Raw genomic sequence first — 7,837 nt, 5'->3', positions numbered from 1 at the left:
GCCAATCCGTTCCCGCCTTATTTTCCCGCCAATCCCTTCCCGCCTTATTTTCCCGCCAATCCCTTCCCGCCTTATTTGCCCGCCAATCCCTTCCCGCCAACCCTTTCCCGCCATACCGCAGTTATTCTTTCCCGCCATTTTCTCCTCTGTATCTATAAAACCTGCTTCAGGCGGAGGTGGATAAGCATTCCAGTGTAGTGTAGTCGAGATGTCCCATTATCCATTCGATCGTAGTTTTCACCCTGAGATGAGCAGCACTCTGCTGAGTCTAGCTACCGATTTCAGGATGGACAATAGGATAGTTCCATGGGATGAACTCACCGGTAGTGACACCATAATGAATGAGTTGGCTCACCAATTATGTAGGTCTGGGTGGCCTGAAAGGACCTATGAGGAGGTACGTCAAGAACTTCTTAGGTTGCATGAAAGGTGGAAGAAGGTGGTGGAGCCAAAGAGTGAAACTTTCAGAAGGACTGCAGAAAAGCATCCATTTTTATGGACTGAGGAGAGCGAGGACGACGATGATATCTTCATGCCGCCGCTTCTGGGTTCTGCATCGTCGAAGGGCAAGAGTTCTGCATCGTCCAAAGGAAAGAGTTCTGCATCCGCGAAGGGCAAGAGTTCTATATCGACCAAGGGCAAGAGTTCTGCATCGACGAAGGGCAAGAGGAGCGCATCGTCGAAGGGCAAGAGGGCTGCATCAACGGAGGATGACGATGATGACTTCATGTAGTATGTAAGATGTATTCCAGTTGTACCGTTTCATTCAGATGTATTTGCATTATTGGTTTGTATTGTATTATTGTAGGGAATTATGTTCTATCTGAATTTCATTTTGTAGTATGTAAGATGTATTGCACAAGTTCAGCCGCACCATTTAATTCAGATGTACTTGTATCTTAATTATCGGTTGTAGTCTATTTGGAAATGTAACTGAAATAAGAATGCGAATTAATAGTAATATGTCTCTCGCATACATAAAACAATATATGTCTCCTGATCACATAGAAGCAAGTGCGATAGTAACACATACATGAAGCATGTCTCATACATAAATACTGACACACAGCTGCGAATAGTCTGAAACTAACATAGATAATGAGTCATACATAGATAGATAAGCATATCACTGCGGGGGACAATGACGAGTCTGGGTCTTCCTCGGGCGAGGACCGGAAGGCGATAAGCGCTGAGGCGGTGGACGAGGCTCGCGATAACCACGACCATAGTTAACCTCGTCTGTCACGGTCTGTGTCTCCTGCGTCGGTGGTGGTGGTGGAGTGTGAAACACTGTCTGCGAGAAGCCATAAATGTTTGTAGCTTGGTCATCATCCTCGCGGCCGCCCTCAAAGTACGAAGCACCACCACTAAGGATCGGTGACTGCTCTGAATGCACGAACGGTTGCGAATGGTTGCCGCCTGCGGTAAAGTAAAATTGATACAAATGCATGAACGAAGCACCACCAGTAAGCATCAGTGACTGCTGAGAATGCAAGAACGATTACTACATTGTTCAAAAGAATGTAGTGAGTAGTGTTACCTAGATTCATCTGCTGATGCCAGTAAGCGCTCCCTAGCTGTGAAGGAGGTGGCTCATGCCAGGAAGAGCTCCCTGGCTGTGAAGGAGGTGGCTCATGCCAGGAAGAGCTCCCTGGCTGTGAAGGAGGTGGCTCATGCCAGGAAGATCTCCTTGGCTGTGAAGGAGGTGGCTCATGCCAGGAAGAGCTCCCTGGCTGTGAAGGAGGTGGCTCATGCCAGGAAGATCTCCCTGGCTGCGAAGGATGAGGTTCTGCACGGTGCACAGAGGGTCATGGTTCTGAACGGTGCACAGAGAGTCGTGGTTTTGAATGCTGTACAGCGGGACGTGGCGGACGATGTGCTGGAGGAGGAAGTGCAACATCCGAAGTCCGTCTACACGTAAAAGCTGCGTAAATCACGCGTAGCTTGTCATCAAGATGCCTCAACCATGAGACGCCCTCTCGTGGTGGGATAGTTTCTCCCCTCTGAAAGCGTCGCATTAAAGCGGAAACCTCCTCTCGCGCCTGTAGTGTCAAGTCACCCTGTACACAAAGAGTGAACCAATTATATCCTTGTTGTATGATAGACACCACGAATAGACAACCAAGCGAATATGTCCAGATTAACAAAAGACTTAACATATGAGAACCAAGGCATTTACCGCATGGTGTCTGGTTCCCACAACAGAGGCAGTTGGGTACATATCGCTGGGGAGAGGGGATTTGATCTGATCAGGAGCAGCTGATGGAACCAAGTAGATCCTCGTTGTATGCCGGTAACGCTGCAGATACAACCCGAACATTTCCCAGTTAAAGGGCCGAACCTCACCCCAGATATTTGTCGCAGCGGTAGTCCATTCGTCAATGTAAGGGGTAATGCTCTGAAGCCAATAAGCCATGGACTTGTTTCCTCCTAGGCGACTGTCCCTGAGATTGACATGCGTGATACATGATTAGGTATATTATGAATGCAGAGCTGCCAACTAAAATAGTATCAGTACTTACTTGTGCACGTGGTCTGGCAAGTGTGGAATATCTGGAATCTCAGGCTATTGATATAGACCGAACTGTCTCATCACCCTATGAAGAGACATCTCCTCAACCGTCACGTCGAACACCAACTTGGCCTTGGTCATCCAAAAGTGCCGATCTCTAGTGCACAATCCAGAAATCCCAACTGGGTACCTCGATGATATAGCCTGAGGCGAGTATGGCTCCCAAATAACTTGATCCTCGTGCAAACTATCAAACTGCGCCATGAAGGACGGGTAGCATCCCCTAACCTGAGTATGCGCAAACTGTCTTTGTGCATGATAACAAATAAGCATTACTAATACTATTGAATGGCAAGAAATAATTGAATTAATTGTTACTTAATATAAAAGTACCTCTCGCCGTGTCCAAATAGATCCCATAGTAGGTAAGTCGCCGATAGCAGGCACATAAGTCCCAGCTAAGTCCTCCAAACCAAAAGGTTTATCAATGCAGACATAGGGTCGTCCAATAGGGAACCTCTCGTATGACCAAAGCTGCAACAATAATGGACATCCAACAAGACTAGATTGTCTAGACTTCAACAAGCAAGCTTTGCACAGGCCTCTGTACGTAGCCTCTAACACAGCAGAACCAAAACTCCTCTATAGAATATCCGCAAGGCAACGTGCTTCAGCTATCTCTCGTGCAATACCGATGAGTCGTGCATCGACAGTGGTCACGTGGTTCTCCGTAAACATTGTCTTGCCGAACAGCCAAAGAATATATGCCTCTAGGGACCGGTCAATCTGTGCCTCCGACAACTGAACGTCGGGATGTCCTAACGAGACAATCTACATAGAAACGTAATAATTGTATGAACATCGGACAACTAAAAAACAACATTTGTTTAAGTGGCCGTGATGGTTACCTGAAACTGGCTCAACCATCTAAAAAGAGGTCCATGAGGATCGTTGTCTATAGCCCTAGCAGTCGGGACTGCAGCCAAAAAACGGGTCTGCATCGCTGCTTGCCACCCAGATTCTGCCTCTAAGGGACCTATGGCAGCACCGGCCAGAGGTAATCCCAACAAGTAAGACACATCTTGTAAAGTAGGCGCCATCTCTCCCCAAGGAAAGTGAAACGTATGTGTCTCTGGTCTCCATCTATCTACTAAGCAGGTAAGGAGTGACTTGTCGTAAGAGAAATGTTTCACTTGCCTCTTGTGTAACTGCAATGGTTCACCTACCTCATCTAAGTCCGGACCATCAATCCACTCATCCAATGTACCCTCAACCAGCCGTGCCAAGGGTAGAAGTCCAGCCCAACTTAACCTACAAAATAAAGAGATTGTTAGCGGTTATGAAAAGTATGTCAAACATAGTAAGTCATTATATGGTCTCCATTATATGCACACATACCTATCAACCCATGAATCGTGTATGAGCCAGTTAGTCTTTGGGGTACGAGTGACCAACACGTCTAAGTTATTGCCCGCTTCCGTAAGGGCGCCCCGGTGCTTTCTATCGATGTTACCATTAAGCAACGGATACGAAGACATATCTGCAATTCAAACAACAAATCTCAGGTGCAAATAAAACATAGTACGACATATTACAAATTATAACATAGTCCTGACATATTACGAATTAAAACATAGTCCTGACATATTACATATTAAAACATAGTCCTGACATATTACAAATTAAAACATAGTCCTCACATATTACAAATTAAAACATAGTCCTGACATATTACATATTAAAACCCACTACGGCACATTATATAGCTTGTGAGTTATTTCTTCCTCGTCCGCCCCTTCGGCCTCGACTGCCACGACCACGTCCGCCTCTTGCTCCTGTTGTCGCAACCGTCGATGTGGAAGCACTCGTCGATGCGGAAGCACCATCTTTGTTCAGGTTGGGACAATATTTCATCCTATGCCCATAAGCCGCGCATAACAAACATTGTCTGGTTGCTCCACCAGCTTCAGACTGGTCCATATCGTTCCGGATGCGACGGGCCTTTCGTCTGTCCCTACTTGTTCGTCGAAGGTCCGGATGCGGGATGTATACTCTCTCATCGTCGTTTACCTTGTTGAAATTGCCGACGACTCTAAACCCTATCATCTCGCCTGTCCAGGTGTTGAGCACTGCCTCTTTTAAATAGTATGGGGACACGAAGGATATAGCATCCAACTGAATCTGGCCACAGGCAGCCAACACATGAGAGCAAGGTAGGTGCAACAACTTCGATTTGTTCCATGTACACTCACACGTTGGATAAAATTCTGTTCCAATTTTTACCTCGTGTGTCTTCACCTCATTTCCAGAACCAAAACCATCGGTAGGAAGCTGAACCTCATACCTCCTTTCTTGATTCCCTATGAGTCTGACACTGTGCTTCTTTGCTTTCTCTATCTTCTTTGCCATGTATTCCATGACACGGCTACAATAAGGTGTGTTCTGATTATCTTCAATATGCTTCTTTGCTAACTCGTGCCATTCTCTGAAATATCTCAAAGTGCCATGGAATACAGCCTCCACAATAGCTGTGAGTGGCAATGCTCTATTCCCTCTCAGCACAAAGTTATACACCTCTGCAAGATTGGTTGTCATGTGGCCATACCTAGCTCCATGTGTGTCATGCAGCAAAGACCAATTCATTGGAGACTCTTTCTCTATCCACTCAGAAAAATTCTTTATTGCCCTTCCCTTCTTTCTCTTAGTATTAGGAGGGTCAATTGCTGGCAAGTCACAAAGACCAACTGGCTCCTCTAGCTCCGCGATGAGTGCTGCTAATTTAACCTGATCTTCTTCCATTTTCTTCCTTGCATGGACCTGCTTCTTAGTAAACTCATCTAGTTTTGACCAAATAAATTCGTATTTCCGCTGCTGGCTCTGCTTGCATAATTTTTTGAACAAGTTCATCAACCGCTTGTTCTTGAACTGTGAGAAAAAATTAGCCCCAAGATGGTGCATGCACCACCGGCTCTGCAAGTCCCTCCAAGGTGTTGGTTCGTCATCTGCTGGATTACGAAGTGTCTTCACGGCCTTCAATATACCAGCATGTCTGTCATGAATGACACACACGTTTGGTCGGTCCTTCACGATGGCAATTTTCACTTGGCGGAAGAACCATACCCAGCTGAGAAAGTTCTCACCCTCCACAAATGTCATGGCAAGTGGGATGATTTGATTGTTCCCGTCCACACCAATAGCAGTCAGGATTTGCCCTCTATACTGACCGGTCAGGAATGTACCATCCACAAATATAACAGGAGGACAATGCCGGAAAGCTTCGATGCACATAGCAAAAGAGAAGAACACTCATTTCAACACCTTGAAATCTGGTATACTCAGCAACCTCATGTGTTGTACATTCACATAAGTGCCGGGATTCCTCTCCTTCAGTATGCCCAGGAGACGGACAACATTATCATATGAGTCGAAGAACGTCCCAAACCTTTCCTCCATAGCCTTCTGCTTAGCCCTCCAAGCCTTCCCATAAGGAATGACATAATTCCATCTGACCTTCACTGCTGTCTGGATGTGTTTTGCTTCCATATCTTTCTTCTCTACTATCTCAGTATACATGAGTTGCGCAATGAGACTTGAAGTCAGGTTCGGATGCTTGACCAGCAGGTTCGTCCTCACACAATTATGTGGGACGACAATGGTGGCAACCCAGTGGATGTCATACTTCGGCACGTGCCCGTGCACCTTCCCAGGACAACCTGTTACAACACATTTCACGGTATAGTTTGTTGGACTTGATATGTGTGTCTTGAAAACCCTCTGCGTAGACATAGCCCACTTTATCACAGCATACTTCAATTTTTTCTTTGTATCAAACATAGCCCATATTTGTACTTGGTTCAGATTATACTGCCATGGAGTCTCAAGGCCATCGTTCACCGTAAGGCCGGTGGATATGTCCTGCTCCCATGCAGAAGGAATCGGTACCTCAACTTCATCCTCAGAATTTTCAGAATCCAGTTCCTCCACCAATCCATCCTCGTCCTCTTCCTCCATCACCCTCTGCATTTCATCCCCTTCCTCATCCCCATCAGCAAAACCAGAACCAGCTAATATTATCGAATGGCTACTCTGCCCAGTATCAGGACCACAAACATTGTGTGGCACGTAGTCTGACTGTTTCTCAGGTTGGCTACCATCCACATCTTGTGGTTGTGACCCGGATAAAACAATCTTGTTAGCCACTTCACTGCCTTGGCCGGGTTCATACCCCCTGTGGAGTTGTACGGTATTCTCCTCCTTCGGCACAGGTTGCACAAGTGCATATGGGTGGATTCTTCGGTCTCGGCAGCGTCTTAACAGGGACAACCAATGTTGGCTCCTATCTACCGGCATCAACTCCCACTTGACATTTTTACAAGATTTGGTCCACAATGCATGAATACTGACGGAACATACTTCAGGATCCAGCCCGAAACTAGTTGTCAACCAGTACTTCAATTGTCTAATGTCCAGTCTGTCCGGGTCTGCTAGTGTCATGACGCCATTTTTAAACTCGCTAAGATCAACCCCCAACTCATTATATCGAACATTACCAGCGCCGTAGTAAACATTCAGATTTACTGATTCAGACATTTTCACCTGTCAGACATTGCCATCTTCTCATTAATCACAACGAACTATGCGCTAAAATGCCTCCAAAAATATATTAACACTAAAATTCACAATATGACTTATATACACTAACTAAACTATATTAATAACAATATACACTAATATTATCTGCTACACGAACTATGCGCTAAAATGCCTCCAAAAACATATTAACACTAAAATTCACTATATACACTAATATTATCCGCTACACGAACTATGCGCTAAAATGCCTCCTAAATTAAATTAACACTGAAATTCACAACGAACACTAATATTATCCGCTACACGAACTATGCGCTAATATTTACATAATATTTGTGACGACGTGATTATACCTTCGAAGTGTGTGTCCGCTTCTTGCTTCTCTCTTTGACTCAGCGGCACCGGCCACCTCGCGAAGTACTTGCACCACCGGAGAACGACAACGCCGCCCCCGACGACCGGAGGTTCAACTCCGGTCAGCCCCCAACCTGCTCCTCCTCCTCACCACCTCCTCCTCCTCACCACCTCCTCCACTGCAGCTGCTGCTACTAGTCACCACCACCTACTACCCGTCCTCCTCTCCACCATGGCTCCTCCTCCCCACCATGGCTGCTCCTCCCCAAACACATCAAAAACTATCCCATAGCAAAAAATAACACCGTAGGCCGGTGGGGATTGCTATGATCTACCGATTCTGTGGGTTGGATTTGCAAATGTGTGGCAAATGGAGGA

This window comes from Triticum aestivum, chromosome 5A (assembly GCF_018294505.1).
Source record: "Triticum aestivum cultivar Chinese Spring chromosome 5A, IWGSC CS RefSeq v2.1, whole genome shotgun sequence".
NCBI classification, from domain to species: Eukaryota; Viridiplantae; Streptophyta; class Magnoliopsida; order Poales; family Poaceae; genus Triticum; species Triticum aestivum.
Note: the sequence above shows the minus strand (reverse complement) of the source record.